The following is a 22728-nucleotide window of genomic DNA, read 5'->3' as shown; positions in this document are numbered from 1 at the left end:
TGCCTAAAATATTTTCAAAATACATTCGTTCAAAGTTTTGTTATTTGGATAGCTATACTATTCTTTTAATATGGAGAAAACATTATCATTATCATGGAAGAGCCGATGTAAACCACATCCTGCTGAGTGCTCATTTATGCTTTCATTTATAAACCTGAAACTAGAAAAATATCCTGAGTACTCCAACCATCTCTAAATTCCCATGTTCACTATGGTTTTATCTAGGCTGTGTTCATCTTTTTTTTTTTTAATTTTGCTTAGAAAGAATTCTTCTCTCTTAAAACCTGGCCTTATTAGGGAGCATTAAGAACTCTTAATGGAAACCACACAGTAGGATTTCTAGAGACTATTTTTAAACCATAGACTCTAAACTTTTAATCAAAAGGAATGTTAGAATTTTGTCCCAATGACAGAAGTTAAGATAAGCACGGGCAAGGTGAATGGGAAACTGCCTCTGTGAGTAAGCTGCATCTATGGGCACCTTCTAGATGCTCGAAAAATCTGAGAGAATCCCCAGAATAACACTGCCTTAGAAACTGATGTCTCCATTGTGTAGTGCTCATTTCTTGTTCCTTCTTGGAACCCCGAGCTCGCCAATGGAAGTCCCACGGGATTATTATCCCTTGAACAGTGAACACAATGGTTCAGGGGGTTTCCTAATTACAGTAGTGATTCTAGGCAACACTGAGTGATTTGCTAAAGGAATGCTTACTTTTCCTGTTATCTTCAGCCTTCTGTTTGTATGGAAACTAACAGATTGATGATCCCTCCAGTACTCTCCTCCCACATGAAACTCACTTCCTCTGTCTGCTTTGACCTTATGACAGCTCCCATGTATTGGGCTCTTAATTGTGGTTGGCCTTTACTTGGGAGTTATCCTCAGAGCATCATATAATCCTCACAGGCCATATGAAGTAGATCCTGTAACTATTAACACAGACAGAAGCTGAGAATCAAACACTTAGAAGTTTCTCGGAGGCTTGACAAAAATTACCTGCCAAATAGTGAACTTTTTCCTTATCTCTTCTCTATGCATTTTCTTATCAGCTATTTCATTAATTGTTAGAACATATTGATGGACATTTAATGTCACAACAGGGTGTTATCTTGAGCAATTTATTTCTCCCTGATTCTGTTTCCCTTTTGGCAAAATAACATGTGGGATTTAAACTGCCCAAGTTCCAATACCTGTAAATCCCAAGGATTTAAATGACAGTAAGTGATGGTGAAATACACTAATTTGTAAACTCCCGCATGCCTAAAGTTGCTACAACTATTGAGAACAACCAGCTGGTCATTTTACATGGCCCAGAAAGAATCGACACTGGGGAATCTCAGGGCAGAAGCGACGAGAAAAAAAGGTCCAAAATTTTTTTTTTTTTTACCAAAAAATGATCATTAACTAATGATATTATTGGGAGAAACAGGTTGGAATTTGGGTACCTTTAATTCCTATTCTGTCTTTATGATTATGCTATTGACCTCTGTGAATTTAGCAAAACAATGTGATATCTTCCTATCTCTCTTTATAGTATACTGTTTGATAATATGCTTTCAACTTCCCATGTTGCTTTAAAGATCAAATAGCTCCCATACACATGTGCTAGCACTGAGGAGTCCCCTAAGGCTTGAACATGCAGATTTCATTGCTGGTCAATAAAACCCTTTTAAAAAAAATAATAGAAGGTTTACCTCACATAGACATAATTCTTGACCATTTTTTAAATTGAAAAAGGAAAGGTGATTAACTTTTTCCATTGATGATTTGAGGCTTTAAGAAAAATGAGAACCATTCACTCGTTCTTTTGAGCCAGCAAGGTGGAGGAAGTGATGGCTATTCAAAGCTTTCATTTTGTCTTTTGACAGTGAGTTTTTAACGCTTAATTTACTCTTGATTTTCTCTATTCTGTATTGAATATTGTTTGAAAGCTCCAATTAAATTTACTACTTTGTCCTCTCTTAAAGTGGATTTGTCTTTGGATAACCTTGAATAAGAATGAGAAACAAAGACATATTCAAAAGCCCTGTCTTACTTCCCAAAGCGATGGAACCTAACAGGACAGTGACCTTCACTTTTATTTGAGTCTGCGTCTCTAGGCACAGAGGGAACAGGCACCCAGAAATGTGTTTTCCCACCATGCTTTGCTCAAAGGTCATACCCTCTCTGGTATTAGTCATTCTTAACTCATAACATCAAAACTAAACTTACATAAAAAACTAAAAATAGGCTATTTGTCACCCAGAAAGCGCCAATAAAATGTAACCACATAGAAAAATGAACTAAGACAAGCATGTCTTTCACTTAGAGATAATTTTCTCTGATGTCCCGCAAGTTACCATGTTTGTTCTGGGACAAATCCTTCCTGACCCTGAGAGCCAAGATCTGCTCTTCATTCCTCCTTTATGAGCCCAATGGCTCAGTCCTCACAGTAAAATGTAGCCCAGAGTTCTTTGTAAAAACTCAGTCTGGCTTCTTGGATTGGACAGGTGCCATGAATCTTAGCTTGCCAAAACTGGCAACTGTCTCTGAACCCCACTCCCATGCCTAAGGAACCTCCATTAATTGTCCTTGTAGACTGCCTGCTCCCTGCTGGTACCATTTCTAAGCCTCTGTCCCTAACAAGGAAGGTCTTCTCATCTAAGTTCTGAGGTAACAGAGAGATGAAGTCTTGCTTCTAGAGGACCAATTTTCTGGAAAAGATAAAACTTGGTTCTGGTCTACCTTTTCAGAAGATTTTTTCAGCTTGTATTTACACTGCATCTGTAACCCATGCATATATTCGAAATTGGGTCGTTTTAGCCTTTGTATTACTAAATCGTATAGTACAGATACTAAGAATATCAACAGCCAGGTATGGTGCACACCTGTAATCCCAGAACTCAGGGAGGCAGAAGCAGGTAGAACTCTGAGTTTGAGGGCAGCCTGGTCTACAGAGTGAGTCCAGGACAGCCAAGGCTACACAGAGAAACCCTGTCTCAAGACAACAACAACAACAAAATCAACAAAAACATCTAACAAAACAGTTTCAACATTTACAACAAATTTATGTTAATAATTCATACATATACTGACAAAAACAGTAAAAAAGCTACTAGAAATAATAACTCCTATCATCTGAAAATTATTCTGCGTGAGATACTTCACTAGGAATTGTTATTTCGGGAATTGTTAGCGTCTTTTTTAAAATCTCTATATTTTTGGGGGTTTTTTATAAATCTTTCTCTCTACTCCATCCTAATCCTTTCCAACATCCCAACAACAGGTAGGAAAAAAGGGTTAGTGGGGAGAAGGGACTTGTTCACTTTACCTACTTCCTGCTGTTTTGGGTCATTGTGTTCCTTGGGGCAATTCCAGACTTTGTTTCAGGATAGCTCCAAGTTCTCTTCAAACTGAATCAACAGCAACTGAGAGCAGCTTCAGAGGAGGGGCCCAGTAGCGTTCTTCTTCCTTGGAATACCCTATGGCTAAGCTATGGCATTTGTACCATCTCAGAGTCCCCAGAATTAAGCTATACAGAGCTGGCAAATATCACAACCCTCTTAGAGTCCATAGGAGGCAAATAGTCTGCTGTTGTGGACAGTTGGAGAAGCCCCATATCCCACACTATGGATTAAAACAAAAATATGTTTGCATACAATAACTGAGTTTTTTAAAACTTATTTATTTTTTTATAAATTACAGTTTATTGACTGTGTATCCCAGCTGTAACCTCCTCCCTTTTCCCCTCCCAATCCCAATCATCTCCTCCCATTCCCCTCCCCAAGTCCACAGATAGGAGAAGTCCTCTTTCCTTCTCACTGACCCTCCCCTATCAGGCCTCATCAGGACTGCTGGCATTGTCTTCCTCTATGGCCTGGTAAGGCTGCTTCATGGGGAGGTGATCAAAAAGGCAGCCACTGATTCATGTCAGAGACAGCCCCTGTTCCCATTACTAGGGAACCCACTTGGACACTGGGCTGCCATGGTCTATATGTGTGCAGGGGTTCTAGGTGTTCTCCATACATGGTCCTTGGTTGGAATGTCAGTCTCAGGAAAGACCACTGTGCCCAGACTGTTGGTTCTATTGCTCTCCTTGTAGAGTTCCTGTCACTTCCAGGTCTTTCTATTTCCCCCTTCTTTCATAAGATTGATTTCCTGCACTCTGTCCAAAGTTTGGCTATGAGCCTCAACATCTGCTTTGATACCCTGCTGGGTAGTCTTTCAAAAGGCCTTTATGGTAGGCTCCTGTCCTATTTCTTGTTTTCTCCATCTTCCTATGTCTGACCCATTTGCCTTTCTGAGATCATCTTACCCAAGGTCCTATTCTTGCTTAGTTTCTTTAGGTGTACAGATTTTAGTATGTTTATGCTATATTATATGTCTAATATCTACTTCTAAGTGAGTATTTACCATTTGTGTCTTCCTGTTTCTGGGATACCTTACTAAGGATGATTTTTTCTAGTTCCTCCATTTGCAAGCAAATTTCATGATTTCCCTGTTTTTAATTGCTGAGTTGTATACTGTTGTGTAAATGAACCAGAGTTTCTGTATCCATTCCTCAACTGAGGGACATCTGGGTTGTTTCCAGATTCTGGCTATTACAAATAAAGCTGCTACAAACATGGTTGAGTAAATGTACTTGTTGTGTACTTGAGCATATTTTGGATATATTCCTAGGAGTGGTATAGCTGGATTTTGAGGAAGCACTATTCCTAATTGGCTGAGAAAGAACCCAGATTGATTTCCAAAGTGGTTGTACAAGTTTACATTCCCACCAGTAGTGGAGGAGGGTTCCCTTTTCACCACATCCTCTCCAGCATGTGTTGTCACTTTAGGTTTTTTTTTTCCACTTGAAAAAAAAATACTTATATTATTATACATTACAATTCATTCACTTTGTATCCCAGCTGTAGCCCCCTCCTTTATTCTGTCCCAATCCCACCCACCTTCCCTTATCTCTTCTCATGCCCCCTCCAAGTTCACTGATAGGGGAGGTCCTCTTCCCCTTCCCTCTGACCCTAGCCTATCAAGCCTCATCAGGTATGGAGAGCCATGGGACGCAGCTACAGACAGAACCAGCCTGAGAGACAGTCCGGGATGCTCCAGGTAACTCAGAAGCCTCCTGCACCTGGATGCAAATGGCCTCTTGCTAAAGCAATACAACTGTGGCAAGCTGGATGAGCTGGGTTGGATCACCAGGACTCACACTGTGGTGTGGAGAGCTGCTTGTTAAGCTGCTTTGTTATGTTTTCACCTGGGGAAGTAGCTTTTGAAAAAAGGTTAGGTGGTTCCACACCTTTTTCTATTTGTATTGATGTTACTTGCTTGCCTATAAATAATGAACCTTGGAATAAACCCATGTCAGATTGATAGCCCTCTCAAGCTGATCCCATGTGAAGTGTGATTTGCCCTCACTCCCCACTCAGGTATTGTTCGACTCTTTAATGAGCTCCGGCAATCAGGACTGGCTGCATTGTTTTCCTCTGTGGCCTGGTAAGATGAACAATCAATAAACGGGACCTCAAGGAACTGAAAAGCTTCTGTAAAGTGAAGTGGACTGTCATCAGAACATAACTTGAGTTTTAAGGACACCAAAACTTCGACCACAGTCAACTCTAAATTATAGTGTGTGGATGATGCAATCCCTGTTTTCACACAGAAGTTCCAATGTTTCAGAATCTAGGCTTCCTTGCCGATGGCACATGGCTAGGAAGAGCCAAGGACAAGAGAATGATGAACTCTGAATGGTAAATTCATGAATTTCACTACTCTGTTTCTCTTCACATCCACGTAAAGAATAAGTCACACAGGTGACCAAGATGGAGTTTGTTTCTCTGTTTTGTCAGAAGAGTCAATATGAAGAAAGATTTGAGTCAAACATACAACCTCCATTTCTATAGTAGTAGGCTATGTACCTTCTACCTTCACCAAAGTATACTGAAATTATCCTGTTTTGTAAAGTCTTGGCTTTGTGTGTATGTGTGTGTGTGTGTGTGTGTGTGTGTGTGTGTCTGCGTGCGTGTGTGTGCAGGCAGGCATGTGCGTGTATTTGCATGTGAGTGTGTATTAATATGGCTCCAAGAGTTTCTAATTCCCTGCTTTCCTGGTAAAGAAAACTGTGAAGAGAAGGAAGAAAGAAGGCCAGGAAGGAACAGAGGAGAAAGTCAACTTTATTTACAATAGTAGTTAGACATTAATGAAACTTTGAAGTGCAGACATATGCTCAGAATATGTACTCTAATTCGCTAGCCTTAATTCCAATAAAAAGATAGTGTCTTTTAGGGAGTGAAACAGTTTCTTTAGTTTGTCTGGATAGCCTATGATAGAGATAGAATTATGACCCAAAGCTACATGATTATTCCCCACAATGCAACAAAGTCTCATAGGTGCCAGGTGATAGCCTATGGAGTATATTTTACTGTGTATACTAAGGCAGCAATTAACACAATGTCTGACGAGTGTTTTCTCTTCTTTCAAACCATTTATACTTATTTTAACTTACTCATTCTGACTCTTTAATATTCTATCATCTACCTGTGACGGACTTCTGAATAATTATCCCTCCTGGTTTGTTTTCAAATGCTTTCTCTTCCAATAGCACATGTCCCTTTTTACTTACTTAGACCGTCATTCTCTGTTTTCAAGATTAGTTCCTAGAGTCCTCCCGTCCTGTAGTCTTTCCCGGAATGCTTGCCGCTGCTTTGCTGTGGCTCGATGCTTGTACTTCCTTCACCTTTTGACTGTATCTCTATCTAGCTCTCCCTAAACTATATTATGCATTTGAAAGGATATGTAAGTCTCCACATGAAGAAAAGCCCTGAAGAACAGAAATGTATAGTCTACTATATCTACTACTCAGTACAGTATCTGGGGAATAGAAGACATTCTAAAAAATTTCCTAAAGAATGAATGAATGAATGAATGAATGCAGAATTAACTTGCAGGATGGTTGGAAAGAGTGTATAGAGAAACACTATTTGAGAATTATTGCTGGTGCTAAAGCTGAGGAAATGTTCTAAGCCATAACCTCTGACATCCCTATAACCTAGAACCCCTGCTCCAATGTAACCCATGGTAGCTCAGTATACAAGTGGGTTCCCTAGTAAGGGGAACAAGGACTATTTCTGACATGAACTCAATGGCAGGCTCTTTGACCTCCCCACCCCCCAAGGGAGGAGCAACCCTGCTAGGCCACAGAGGAGGACATTGCAGCCAGTCCTGAAGAGACCTGATAAAACAGGGTCAGATGACTTGGAAAGGGGCAGGGAGAACATGAGGGAGGGAGGGTGGGGATGGGAGGGAATGAGGGAGCAGGATACAGCTGGTATACAAAGTTAATAAAATATAACTCAAAAAATAAAATTAAAAAAAGACTACAAAGAACCCACAATACTTAGCCAGCTGAATTTTGAATGGAAAGAAATATATGCTAGAGAACTAGTAAAGAAACAGCGTTTCCACAGATCATCAAATCTGACCCCCATCTATTGCACAAGCGGAAATCAGGGCACAAAGAAAGCAAAGGTCCAGCATTGCACTATAGCAAAGTGAAGATCAGAACCAGGTCTTGCCCCGCTGTTCTCTATGTTTCTTTTCTCATTTTAGTATTTATGGAATAAAGTACTGCCGACATAAAATAGTCATTCTAATGAGGAGCCACAGGTTGGAATAGCTTTCTCTTAATGAGAGGAAGTCTGTAGAAAGCCAAAGCCAGCAGTTTGGCCAATAAAAGGGAGTAATGAGAGCCGCAGCTCGTGTTATACTGGGGTAATAGGACATGCAACCCATTCCTTAGGGAAGGAATAAGACAGAAAAATTCCCCCTAAATATCCTACAATATCTCAAGGGCTGGAAATTTATGTTATGTCTCTGATGCTCTTGTGTAACTTTTTGGTGTTTCTTGCTTGCAAAACAGGTGAAAGTGTCTCTCCCTATTGTTAAGTTTTGTATCCACATATTCAACCAACCAAGAATCTAAAGTATTTAAAAAAAAAAAGGGTGATAGTTAATGGCTGCAAATGACTGACAAACAAGACAAGAACCTGAGTTAGGGTTTCCAGCACCCATGTATTCCCAACACTGGAGGGTGGATACAGGAGAAACCCTGAGATTGTTGATTGACCAGAAAAAAACAACTAATGAGCTCTAAGTTCAGTGAAAGTCCTGTATCAAAAACTAAGGTGGAAAGGATTGACAAAGAATATTTACTCTGTCCTCCACATATGTATACACATGAGTGAGCATCTGTGAATAATTATACGGCACACATATGGCACATATATGCACACAAATGTTTACATACATGTACACACAAAAACTGTGTTTATGCACAAAATGTTGCAAACTTTCATCTTATATGTTTACCTAAGTGATGTTCTCATTTATTACAAATAATAAATGATTTGTATGTTATTGAAAATATACAGGAGGATGTGTGAAATTCATATGCAAATAAGACACATGTTACAGAAGAACGTGCATTCGTGGGTTTGATATCAACAGGAAGACCTGCAGGCTAGCTCTTTAAGTGAAGATCATATAGGATTTCATATTTGTATGAAACTGTATCTGAAATTAATAAGAAATCTTTGATAGCAGAGACACTTAAAGGTTTGTTTCAAAATAGTCTTTGAAATGCATATTTTCTAGCATTGAGATCATTTTATAATCCAGACAGATCTCTCTAAACTCTTATTCAAGGGAGTTTACATTCAAAGTATTTATTCTGGGTCTTACTGCTCTAGTTTTCTCTTTATTTTAAATAAACAATTGAGACTGATCTTCTGAAGTTGATGTCACATTTATGTCATTTTGCTCTTTAAAATCCTTCATGTTTTTCTCTTAGGGTGCCATGTGATTATTCATTGTGACTCAGAAGACCTAACTTTTTCCATCTACTCTCCTTAATCCTCATCAGATCACACACACATTTGTCTCATTCTTCCACATATACATGCATATATCCTCTGGATTTTTTTATTTGCCTATACCCTTTACCGGGCATATTCTTGTACCTAACAATCTCTAAGGTTGGTGGTTCTTCATCTTTCTCATCAGATATTAAACATGACGTCCTCCTCACAGATGTCATCTGTGGCAGGCCTGGTTAAAGCAATCTCTCTGCTCCCCATCACAATATTTGTTAATTTTCTCAACACTTTGACCAAATACATGACAAAGAGCATCTTTAAGTAAAAATGGTTTATCTCAGCTTATTATTACAAGTCCATCAGAGTTGGAAACACATGGTTAAGAGAGCATCTTGGGCTATAGCACCAATCAGGAGGTAGAGAAAAGCAAATGTTAATCTTCAACTGTTTTTTTCTTACTTTCATTATTATCCAATCCAGGACCTCTATCCTCAGGATGGTGAGTGCTGCTGAACTATTCAAGGTGTATTTTCCTACCTTAGTGAAACCTCTCTGGAAATGCTTTCACAGACAGCCAAAGAAGGGCTGCAACAATGCCCTAGTGCTTCTTAATCTATTGAATTAACAATAGAAATGAACTACCACACCCTCTAATACATTATTCCTCTGTGTAGTTCTTCAATAATATTCATTTTTACTTGAATCTCTGTCTTTCTCTGCTTCCTGTTCATTGGTTAACTCCTTCAAGGCACGGTTGTATCCTAGAGCAACAGTTGTTAACCTTTGGGTCATAACCATTGGAAAAACACATATTTTTGATGGTCTTAGAAATACCCAAACATAAATTTATCTTTGTTGCTACTCCGTAACTGTAGGTTTGCTACTGAATGGTGTCTCTGTTCCTAAAACCATCAGAAATGTGTGATTGCCAATGGCCTTGACACACAGGTTAAAAAACATTGTTTTAGAGGTAGAGTCATGACGTTCTTACTCAAAAGGAAATACCTAGTACCCAGAACACTACTTGCCATCTAAAAATAGTTTATAATGTTTTATTAGTTAATAAAGCAAAAACTCATGTAACACAAACTGATTGCTTATCTAGTACATGCAAAGCATTGTAATGCATACTCTGGAGGACAAAGTCATAAATTCAAAAGCATTTAAAAAGAAGAATTCTTATATACTCTCAGAAAAGGTAGTTCTGGCTAATGTCCATGAGCAAATTGTCCCTGCTGTAAGAGAGATATGTCTGAAGTCACATGAGAAGAAGAGATAAAATGATAGGAGATTCTGCATCTGTGGTTCCCTTCAAGGAGGGTCTGGAATAGAGGCAGCACTTTGACAAAGACAGAAAGACGATAAGGGTGAGTACTGGGCCACATGCTCTGGGAGAGCAAGAATAATGTGGATGTTGTTCACTCTTTTGTCTTTAGAGATGAGCAAGCTAACTGGCACATGGCATGGTCGTGATGCATGCATGTTGAGTGAATAAACAAAGACATCGATGAGCACACATCAGTAAAGAAATATATATAAAGTATGGTTGTATCCTAAATAAGAAAACCAATTCCAGCTTCCACTCAGGTGCCACTTGTTATAAGACTTTTTCACAGCTATTGAAGAAAAGTGCTCCTTCTTTCTCTTCTTGCACCCACTCTACTTCCAGAAGTATTGCTTTGGCAATGGCTTATCATCAAGGAAAAACAATGGTACTCAGGTGTCTGTGCATTGCTTGTGGATTTTATAGTCATTTCAGAACATATGTTTTGATCTCTATAGATATTCCTACTTTGAATATTTTCTGTAAACAGAATCATATAAGTTGGCATTATTTTCTCTCAAAACTTTGCACCTGTTTATTGTATGGGGAAGGGGGTGGAGCATTGTTTAGTCATCTACCTTGAAATCAATTTTTTTCCTTGACTTTGTCCTTCGGTGTCTCACTTCCTTCCTCTACCAAATGAGATATGTTGACACTCGACAGAGGCATTTCTACTTGATAAATAGCTTACACTGAACAGTCCATAGCTGCTGTTATTATCCCAACACCACTCAGCAAGGCCAGCACACAGGTATTCTGAAAGAGAACTCCATAGAAATCTGTACAACACATTAAAAGGCAAAGAAGTGTCTCTGGGAAAAATCCTGCAAAGGACACTTCTGTGATTTCCAGTGCTCTGTGTTTCCAATTTTTTTTTTTTTTTTGAGGAACAGATAGATGTGAGCAGCCATCTTATTCACTATTAATTTACTGCCAAGTAAATGATTCTGGAATCTGAGTGTATGTGAATGGAAGGAGAGGGTGTTTTCTCTTTTATTAGAAATGAAAGGAAACCTTGAATATAAGAACAAAGTGACAAGGGCAAGGGACTGGTACCCCATGAAACAAGCACAGCAGTGTGTTCATACCTGACTATGGCATATCCATTAACAGAAAAGCTTAAAAGCACAGACCTATATTAAAATGTTAGTGGAAATAAAGGTATATTATTCTGAATGAAGTAATTTCTTTCTCCTTTCAAGCTAAGGGGGGAAAAAAACATATAGTTGCTGAAATAGTGCCTAGAGCTAGTCCCTGGAGCTGTCGAATCTGAATAAATCAATTCATCTTTCAATTCACACAGCTCTTCAAAGGAGTAATTTGTTCTCAGAAGGCCCTCTCCAAGGCCAACCTCTATTTCTGTGGCTGTGAGATTCTAAAAGTAAAGGCAAGATGGACTCAGAAGGACTAAGAGCCACTAAATTTCTTATAATTGGCTACTGGAGTTTAACGGCTATACGCAGGTGTTGGACAAAACCCATTTCCTATAAAAGCAGACCATTTACAGCTCCCATACTTTAAAATACAGAGGAGAAATATATAAGAACTGTAGGCCAACACTAGCCACCCTTATTTCTCATGTTTTGTAGCTGATGTTTTATTGGTAACACTCACTGCTAATTATCTATAATAACCATAAAATACTTACTTTTTCATCTTTTACAGAAAAATGGGTTTGTTGATCTCTGTATTAAAATTTTAATTAGGTTTGATAATCACTCTGAAAGTAGAAATGTTTAACAACAGATTGGATATCAGTGGATTGCACGGAGAGCAGTGGTCTTACTGTGGAGTTGAAAGCTTCCTAGTTTCTGTTGATAATATCATAACATCATAGCACCATACAGCAGAGTTGCTGGTGTAAGCAGACCTACATACTATTTTTTACAAAGCATAAGCAAACAACCACCCACAGTATACTAGACTGACAGTGGCAAAGAACACGTCAGTGATTGATGTTTCATAGACTAGATACTTTTTGTCATATAATACTTACATGACAAAAAAAATTAACTATAGAACAGCCTCAGGGCAGATCTTTCAGTAGATACTGTTGATAAGGACAATGTTGTCATAGAGAAAGATAGGTCTGTGCTTGCTATTACCCCCAAAGATTTTAGCTACAGGTAAAGATACAAGGAGATATGCCTCTGTGCACACTAAGGCTAGTATGTGTGTTTATGTGTCAACAGATTAAAATAATTAAAAATGTAAAAATAGAAAATTTGTTATAGTAAGGATATAAAAGCTGTAAATAGTTTGTGTTTAATCTATACAATATATTCATATTTAGGCAAAATATACAAACAGTGAAAAATTTTAAAGTGTCTTAAGTTTGTGAAAAAAATCATGGTGTGCTGAGATTATACAAGAAAGGAAAAAATAACAAACAGTATAGCCAGGGACTGTTCATAGAGTCATCTCCTATGCATTCACATTGACTAAACACAAGCTGACTCACTTTCTGTTCCTGAGAGCTTTGTTCATGGTGTGGATGCGGGTGAACAATTTTTATGTCTGAATATACTCACATTTACTACTGTGTTAAAGCTGCCCACTGAATTCCAAACAGTCACATGCTGTACAGATGTGGAGCCAAGGGCCAGAGGCTGTACCAAAGAGCATAGGTGTGTAATATGCTAAACTTTAAATATTTTTGTGACTATGTACTGGGATATTCAATTGCAAAACTAGCGAAAACTGGTTCCTTAGAAAATATTTCCAAACTTATACAACTGCCTATAGAGTATATGCATAAACAGTCTCACCATACCCTGAGCGGCTTCCATGGTTTGGCAGAGGTCATCCCGCTAATAAATACAAAGAGAAAGATACGTTAAAGGATAACGGCAATGAAATGATGATAGTGATGATGAGAAATGACTTGCTGAATGAAACATGACAATGAGTTCACTGTTTTATGCTTCTTTTAAATGCTTTTTTGTTTTTTGAGATTATAATTGTATCATATTTTGTGTTACTGTATTTATGTCTCACAACTCAATCCTGTTTTTGTTTGTTTTGTTTGTTTGTTTGGTTGGTTGATTGGTTGGTTTTTTGAGAAAGGGTTTCTCTGTGTAGCAATGACTGTCTTGGACTCACTTTGTAGACCAGGATGACCTCAAACTCACAAAAACATGCCTGCCTCTGCCTCCACCATGTGAGGACTGCAGATTTGTGCCAATGCATCTGGCTACAACTCCATCTTTTTAATCTCAGCTGTCAATATGAGAAAGTTAAAGCCCTGGGATTTTAAGACCTATGATCAATCTCCTAAAGTTAAAAGAGCATAAATTAGAATATAGAAGCAGGTGGTCTAGACAAAGACTTCTGTTACAAGTAAAAACACAATACACAAAAGTAAAAGAGGTTGCATAGAATTGCTTGTGGCAAGAGGCGGGGGAAACTGTCTCTCTGGCTCCAAGACCAGTATTTATGCCATTACATTTGCTATTCCATCTGCTAAATCATGCAAGATTTACACAACTAACTGTCGCCTCTCTATCGTCAATATGGTCATCAGTAGCCACTTCTAGGCTGTTAGGTATGAGAAGATAAAATAATATTATCTACTTCATTTTCTAGAGCCCTTGTCACAACAGTACTTGATATAAGGGCATCAAATATTTACCAATATCACATGGTATTATGGGAAATTATTTTCTCATTTTGCATGGTTAATCATTCTGTCCTTAAGACTATCCTGCATTGCATATTATAATTATTGGTACTATACTAAAATGTTTAAAATGATGATATAGAGACTCAGAATTTTAGCGACGGCTCTAATACTTATATCCAGTGATTAGTAAAATTTGTTGTGAACTTGAAGGGTTGTAATCATGGTCTGTGGCCAGATCATTCAGTGTTCTTCACAGACAACAGGACATCACTTGAAAGGTGGTTAGAAACACAGACTCCTAAGCTTGTCAAGGCTTGTTCTGCATTGTGTCAAGGTCCACAGGTGCTTTTTGTGCACATGGAAGTTTGAAAATCTCTGCTCTAAATAAACTTGTTCTCCTCTATGTTGCATAAGAACAGGAGATAATGAATGATTGCTTTCTGGAATGCACAAGAGACAAACTGTTTAGATAAAACGTGTGCTCTAATGAAAAGATCAAAGTAGCCATTACTATAAATTAGACCCCATCCAAATCTGGGCACTCTTTTCTGTACAGCTCATACTGATGTTACTGCCCTCACAGGTTCCAAAACCAACTCACTGGAAGTGTCTAAGATCTGTGTTTTACTCTTAGCTGCATGATAAATACAGGAGCAAATGCTTCAGGCATGAGTAATAAAGCTATAACTGTCCGGAGCTTTGCTTGTGACGCACCCAATGTGTGTTTTTAGACAAGAGGCAGAGAGGAAATTGTCATCTGTTTAGTAACTTGTGACTTATTATTTCCCAAAAATCTAGGCTTTTTCCAGATTCAATAATGCAAATAAAATTATTAACTTAAGGCAATTGTCATGTTTGCTCTGGAAAATACCTCTGATTTTCTATTTTGTTTCCAGGGAAATCAAAAGCTGTAGGGGCTCATTCAAAGCAGGATTATTTTGTACTTGGTTATCATGTGTTTATATTATTTTTAATAATCATGTGTGCATGTGTATGTGTGCCACATGTGTGTGGGTACCCACAGAGGCCAGAAGCTGTTGTCCAGTTCCTGGGAATGAGAGTTACACTCAGTGGTGAGCTGCTAAAAGTGGGTGTAGGGAGATGAGCAGGAAGTATAAACTCCTGCGCCATCTTTCCAAAACCTGCATTTTTAATTAAGTGAACATTTTAGTCTAAATTAGCTGTCTCCCTTAGATAATGAATTGAACCATTTAGAAAAGAGAGAAATCAGAGCAAATACCTTACTGTCATATGAGTTGGAAAGTCCTTTTGGGTCTTGCGCTGGTACTCCTCAGATGACAATAGTTCCAGACCTTAATTCAGGATATTTTCCTTCATTGTACTCATAAAACTAATAGTCTGGATATTTTCAAACAATCAGGGTAAATAAAACCCTGTGAATTTACAAATTTTCAGACCCAGTTCTCAAATAGTCAATCTAATAGACTAAGGATAATCCCCTAGAAATCAGTGTTTTTGGAGCTGTTTATAAGGAAAAATTAACCATAGTGGGTATAAGCCATATTTGGATATCTCTCTTCAACAGTTTTCAGCAACTTGCCAACTAACATAAATTCCATTTATTTGAGCAACTCTGCATCTTCAAAATATGGTAGCTCAAACTAGAAATAAACCATTTGCATATAATATCAAATTCTTTGGTATGCTGGGTCATGATGGAACCTCAAGAATATAGTGCAGTTTCGAGGGGGATAGATTACAAAGAGGCAGGACAAAGTCCTGAAAAACTTTTCCCTGGCCTGGGAAAGGCATCACTTAAATGTATTCATTTAAGACATATGTTGACCCAGCTTGTCAGTGATGTGGCCACTACTTTGTGGCAACACTGCTCAAGACACCCCAGAATATAATGTCCTGTTCCTAAAATAGCAGAAGATTCTTCCCAGCGGCTGCATCTTGACTTGTTATCATAAACAGCCTTCTCTGGATCCCTTTGAACTTTTGATGACAGCTGTGATTGTTCACTGCAGAAAGCAGTATCAATTTCTTCAAGATCTGCAATTGTCTAATTCTGTTTGTTTTGCTATGGCCCCAGTTGCACATTCATGGAGTTTTGTAAATATAGATCCCAGATCAGGGAGATATCCAACCATTCATCCCAAAGTGGCTTAACTGCTTCTTTTTGCTTCCTGCCTTTCCTACATGCCAGGTCCCCTCTACACTAATAATAAAAGCACTGGAAATATTTGTTATGCTATGTCTGTGCATGTCTATGTCAAGATTCAAGATGAAGAGTTGATTTGTGGCTATTTCAGTAGTTAAAATCCACAATTTCAGGTACCGTGATAATTGCAGTAAAAGAAAAATGAAAATGTAATTGTAGAAACTCAGCTATTAAGTATCAATAAATTATTTTAACATTTTTTTCATACTATGGGATCAAAATTTTACAAGAGTCCTAGTAAGTTATATGTTCTATTAAGAATTTGAAATTTAGGTAACTACACAAACTAATTGACAAAAGTCAAGGTCAGCTAGAAAACAAGTGTTAATATTTTGTCACTACTTGTTTACCTCCCACAGAGGGAATGTATATTATATCAGAATCTGATGGGCAGATCAGCCTCCTGTTGTAATGGGAGAGTAACTCAATAGTACAAGTCCCTTCACCACAGTGCCCAGAAATCCCTTAACCTGGCGGATCTCAAATAAGCACAAATTAACAATACATGTGAGCATGTCAACCTCCAGGCCCTATAACAGACCCAGCATAACAAAGATAAAGGAAATGCTACACACAGGATAGCGGGAGGTTTTCTGTGACAGTGTGAGCAAACTCTAAAGTAGTTGATATAATGTGTTCTTTTAGAAATTCATATCCAATAATAAATACATTCAACTGTATGAAAAATTGATGTTCAAAACAGGGAGGGCAGAGTAAGGGTGAGAAATACCATACCGAATGGGTGAAAGTTACTATTACTGCAGGACCAGGATGGTAAAGGTTATACAGTGGGTGGAGTGAGATACGTGTTTCAACAGAAATACAGAACAGAAACTTTAGCTTACCCATTGTTTACTAAGATTACCCGTGGAGCCTCCAATCATTATGATGACAGGCTCCCAGAGCAAGATTTTTCAAGTTTCTTGTAACTCAATCCCAAGGAATTGCAACTATTGCCAGTACAATTTTGACCTGCCTGTCTCTTTAAACAAGGAGCCTATGGGGTTGACATATGTGTCAGCTGTGAGTAGATCATATGTAATTAATAGAAGGTGACAGCTAACTCTATTCCAAACATTACCCCCAAGCCATGTAGCCACAGAGAACATGTTTGTACCAGACTCAGCAGCTGAAATGCCAGTGACATTAACTGTGGCTTATAAATTTTAGTGACAGCCATTTATATTAAAGAAGACAGGTCAGCTTCCTTGAGAAAATGTGAATTCTTTAGAGGAGGCATTCCGGTGCCCTTGGCATTCTCCCCCTCCACTCAGCATCCGTCAGAAGACTACATATACATATGAAAATATAAAAGTGGGTCATCTCTTGAATTGAGGCTTGAGAATTCAACCGTTAACTACACATTTTTCTTGCTTTGAAACTCTTTTTTATTTGAGGAAACAAATATACAGATAAGAAACTGAATGAATCACTATTATCTTATTATTATTTTCTTTGTTATAGATATAATACACATGTTTCAGCTTACCTTTCATAATAAAGCAGTTGTTATTATTATAATTCATGGACAGGCATGTACAATGTAAATCATGTAGGCAATACCTCAACGAGAGTGAGTTTAGTCATTCATTCATTCTTAAGTGTACACCCTCTTGGATTTTCCATATTAAACATAGGAAAGCAAAAAGCAAAACAAAGACCTTCCTATACACTAAACAGCCTGTTTGTACCTGCCAAATTTATGGTTTTTAACCAGTCAAGAGACATGATAAAATCTACTTTATGAGTATGTACTTAAGTTAATACAAGTAGTCATTTGAGTCCAGCAGGTAACTGAGCATTGCACTGTCTGGATAAGGCATAGGCATCACATTTTGTCTCCTAATGTTGCAGTTATCAACAATATTGAAGAAATTGATTATTTCATAGCCTGGGGCTTGAGATGAGAAAGATAATTAAGATGCCAAAATAGAGAGAACTTATTGGACATAAGTGAACATTAGCTTGGAAGAAATCTTTTTGTTGTTGTTTCCTGTTTTTAAATTATTCCTCTTCTTTTTATTTTTATATATTACAATTTATTCATGTGGTAGTCCAGCTGTAACCCCCTCCCTTGTCTCCTTCCAGTCCCACCCTCTCTCTCTTTTCTCCTCCTATTCCCCTCCCTGGTACATTGATAGGGGAAGTCCTTCTCTCCTTCTATTGGACCCTAGCCTATCAAGTCTCATCAGGACTGGCTGCATTGTCTTCCTCTGTGGCCTGGCAAAGCTGTGCCCCCCAGAGGGTGGAGATCAGAGAACCTGCCACTGAGTTCATGTCACAGAACATGAGCAGCCCCTGCTCCCATTAATAGGGAACCCACATGGAGACTGAGCTACCTATGGGCTATGCATGTGAACAGGGGGTCTAAATCCTCTCCTACATGGTACTTGATTGTAGTATCAGTCTCTGCAGGGCCCCCCAGGCCCACATTTGTTGGCTCAGTTGGTCTCCTTGTGGAGCTCCAGTCTTCAAAGCAAAGGACAGTGTCATTAGAAGCAAAAACAAAAACAAAACAAACAAACAAACAAACCACAACAGCCTACAGACTAGGAAAAGATCTTCACCAACCCTATGTCTGACAAAGGCTAATATCTAGAACATATAGAGAAATCAAGAAGTTAAACACAAACAAACCAAATAATCCAATTAAAACAAAATGGGGTACAGAGCTGAACAGATAATTCTTAATAGAGGAAAATCAAATGGTAGGGAAACACTTAAAGAACTGCTCTAAGATCAAAAACTCAGGTAGGTAGAAATCTTGAGATTCTGGGCTGTTGATTGTGGCATGTTGGTCACTATGCCTTTCGGGTTGAGCAATACAATAACATTAATTATTTTCACATTAGAATATTACTACCCATATTGGCATTATTAAATAGCATGTTTAATGATACACACAGCCCACTAAAATAAAGGATTTGATCATTATATTTTTCACTAATATATTCCCATATATGGAAAGATCAGTAAATGGCTCATTGTAGAACCAAATAAGTCCTTGAAGATTAAATATAGAACAAAGTTACCTCACTCCAGTGATGCATGATATGGCCCAGAGCTAAGTCCCGGGTGCTATTAAAATACAGGCTCAAATAGTTCCTCAGAGTGAGGACGTGTGTTTTTCCTCAGAGTGACCCCAGTGACTAGTGAGTGCAACTGGGTGGGAGTTGGGGTTCTAATTGTTGAACTGTTACAGTGGAGCTTCACTATGGCTTCTGTAACCAAGGATCATGCAGGCAGGCATTAATACTTCCTCCATGCTCCTAGGGGTAAGGCCTTCATCATCACCCCGAATGTTTTAGTCATGGTTAGCTATGGCCAGTGACTCAGGACTACTTAGCTTGTCGTGTCCTGTTCCTCTCTCTTTTTATCTCAGATCACCCTCCTGCTTCCTCTATGAATCCACAGCCCATTCTGGCATGTCTGGAACATTTAGCTCAATTAACCTGGCCTATCTTCATGCAAAAAAAAAAAAAAAAAAACCAAACAAACAAAAAAAAAAAAAACAAAAACAAAAACAAAAAAAAAAACAGCTCTTCCTGTCTACTGGCACCATAAGTATTTTCCCAGCGGCAGCGTCACGTCACTGTGCAGCGCTGAGACATGCATGTGTAAGAGTGCTCCTTTTTAGACACACATTCTGTCCAAAATATCTCTTGCACACTAGAATAATAATGATTCAGTTCTCTGAAGTGTATTTTCTTTTAATCTATACCCACTTGTTGTGCCACTAGTTCCTGAAGGACAAAATTCTACATCAAAACTCACACATATCTTCTCCTGAACAAGTCATATTTTGCTATCCGTGTCACATTTTGGTTTAAACCTCTTTTGTCCCAGCTGCTACTCTCATACAAAGCAAAGTCATTGGCTTAGTTGGAGCAACTACTGCTGTGATGAAACACCATGACCAAAAGTAACATGGGGAGAAAAAGGTTTGTTCTGCTCAGGGTTCCATGTAACAGTCGTCATTAAAGGTCAGGGTGGGCAGGAACTCAGGCAGGACAGGAACCGGCAGGCAGGAGCTGAAGCAGAGGCCATGAAGGGGTGCTGCTTATTGTCTTGCTCCTCATGACTTGCTCTGCCTGCCCTCTTATAGAACCCAGGATCACCTTCCCAGCAGTGGTCACACACAGAGTGGTCTGGGTCCTCTCCCATCAACCACTAATAGAAAAAATTCCCTACAGGCTTGTGTTAAGCCTGATCTTAAGAAGGCACTTTCTTTTTTTCTTTAATTTTAATTTTATTTTATATTTAATTACACTTTATTTACTTTGTATTCCCCCTTTAGTTCCCTCCCTCCTCCCCTCCCAATCCCTCCCTTCCTCCCTTTTCTCTACTCATGCCCCTCCCCATGTCCACTGGTAGGGGAGAGTTTCTTTTTCTTCCTTCTGATCCTAGTCTGTTAGGTTTCATGAGGAGTGTCTGCACTGTCTTCCTCTGTGGCCTGGTAAGGCTGCTCCCCCTCAGGGGGAGGTGATCAAAGAGCAGGCCAATCAGTTAATGTCAGAAGTAGTCCCTGTTCCCATTATTATGGAAACCACTTGGCCACTGAACTGCCATGGGCTACATCTGTGCAGAGGTTCTAAGTTTTCTTCATGAGTATGAGTCTCTGGAAAGACCCCTGTGTTCAAATTTTTTGGTTCTGTTGGTCTCCTTGTGGACCTCCTGTCCTCTCCAGATCTTACTATTTCCCACTTCTTCCATAAGATTCCCTGAATTCTGCGCAAAGTTTGGCCATAAGTCTCAACATCTGCTTTGATAGTCTGCAGGGCAGAGCCTTGCAGAGGCCCTCTGTGGTAGGCTCCTAACTCATTTCCTATTTTTAAGAAGGCACTTTCTTAATTGAGGCTCCCTCCTCTTAGATGACCTTATCTTATGCCAAGTTGACTGTCCAGTACAGATATCAAAAATTGCCATGCTGCAGTTATCTCTGTGTCAGTTAAGGTTCTCTACTTAAACAAAAGTTACACACATGGTCACATACACATATACAATTCACACAACATCACATACACACATGCTACATGCACAGGGAAATACATATATATATATACATTAAATATACACATATCCACACACACAAACCATATACATGCATTTTAAAGGAAGATATACTCCCTCATTTAGAGTGGCCAAGGAGCCTGATATGTGCAGAGCAAGCAAGCAGACCGAATGCTAGGACAAGCTTTCCACATTGCTGTCTTGAGACAGAATTTACTTCGCTGAGACACCTTATGCCTTCAGCTGACTAGATGAGACAAACTTCTAAGGGTGATGTCTTGTAATTAAAGTAATATATTGGAAACAATAATCATGCATCTACAAAATCTATTCACAGTAACATCTGATGACTAAGCTAGGCAATACAGCCTAGCCAAACTGGTAAATAAAATCAATCACCACAATTCAGGAGGAATTAAATGTTCATGCTTCTTTAAAATATATATGTGGAAAATATCACTCATAACATGTTGATATTAAAAGGCAAGGCCTTTGAGATGTAGTTAGGCTATGGGAGTAAAAGCCTCATCCAAGAGATTAGTGCCTTGAGAAGAAGACAGAGAGAGTGTTGTTCTGGGTTATATACCCTATAAGGATGACACAGCAAGAAAGTCACCTTTGAACCTTAAGCAAGCCTTTACTAAACAGTGGATCAAACCTAACACACCTTTGATGTGTATTTATAAAAGCAATTCCAACCACTTTTCTTTCCCATCAACTATTCATCATTACCTAAGATTCTTTATCTAAACTGCTTCATAAAGAAGGTTTTTGTTTTTGTTTGCTTGGTTTTAGAGAAGTGGTTTATTTTTGTAGCCTTGACTGTCCTGAACTTAATCTGGCCTCAAACTCATGGAGATCTTCGTACCTCTGCCTCTCCAAGTGTTAGGATTACAGGTGTGTGCCACCACACAAAGATAAAATATTATTCTCTCATAAGATTCCTTTCACTCTGCCCAAAGTTTGGTTATGGGCCTCAGCATCTGCTTTGATACCTGCTGGGTAGAGTCTCTCAGTGCTCTCTGTGGTAGGCTCCTGTCCTGTTCCCTGTTTTCTCTGATGCCCTTCCCATTTGCTTTTCAGAGTGAGGATTAATCTTACCCAGGGTGCAGGGAATCTAATGAAAGAAGGGAAAGACAGAAAGACCTGGATGAGACAGGAGCTCTACAAGAACAACAGAACCAAGAAATTTGGGCCCAGGGGTCTTTTCTGAGACTGATAATCCAACCAAAGACCATGCATGGAGATAACCTAGAACCCCTGCCCAGATGTAGTTCATGGCAGCTCAGTCTCCAAGTGGGATTCCTAGTAAGGGGAACAAGGACTGTCTCTGACATGAAATCAGTGGCTGGCTATTTGATAACCTCCCCCTGAGAGGGAAGCTGCCTTACCAGGCCACAGAGGAAGACAATACAGCCATTCCTGATGAGACGTGATAGTCTACAGTCAGATGGAAGGGGAGGAGCATCTCTCCTATCAGTGGACTTGGAGAGGAGCTTTGGAGGAGATGAGGGAGGAAAGGTGAGATTGGGAGGGAATGAGAGAGGGGGCTACAGAGGGGATGCAAAGTGAATAAACTGTAATTAACATAAAAATAAAAATAAAACTGATAAGAAAAAAATTAAATTAAATTTAAAAAATGATAATAATATGGAAAACTCAAAACTAGCCTGGAAAACTTACAGAGAAATTTTTAAGGTAAAAATAATGTAGTACCATGTGTATCAAGAAAAACCA

This window comes from Meriones unguiculatus, chromosome 3, assembly GCF_030254825.1.
Source record: "Meriones unguiculatus strain TT.TT164.6M chromosome 3, Bangor_MerUng_6.1, whole genome shotgun sequence".
NCBI lineage: Eukaryota > Metazoa > Chordata > Mammalia > Rodentia > Muridae > Meriones > Meriones unguiculatus.
This window is presented reverse-complemented; position numbering follows the sequence as displayed.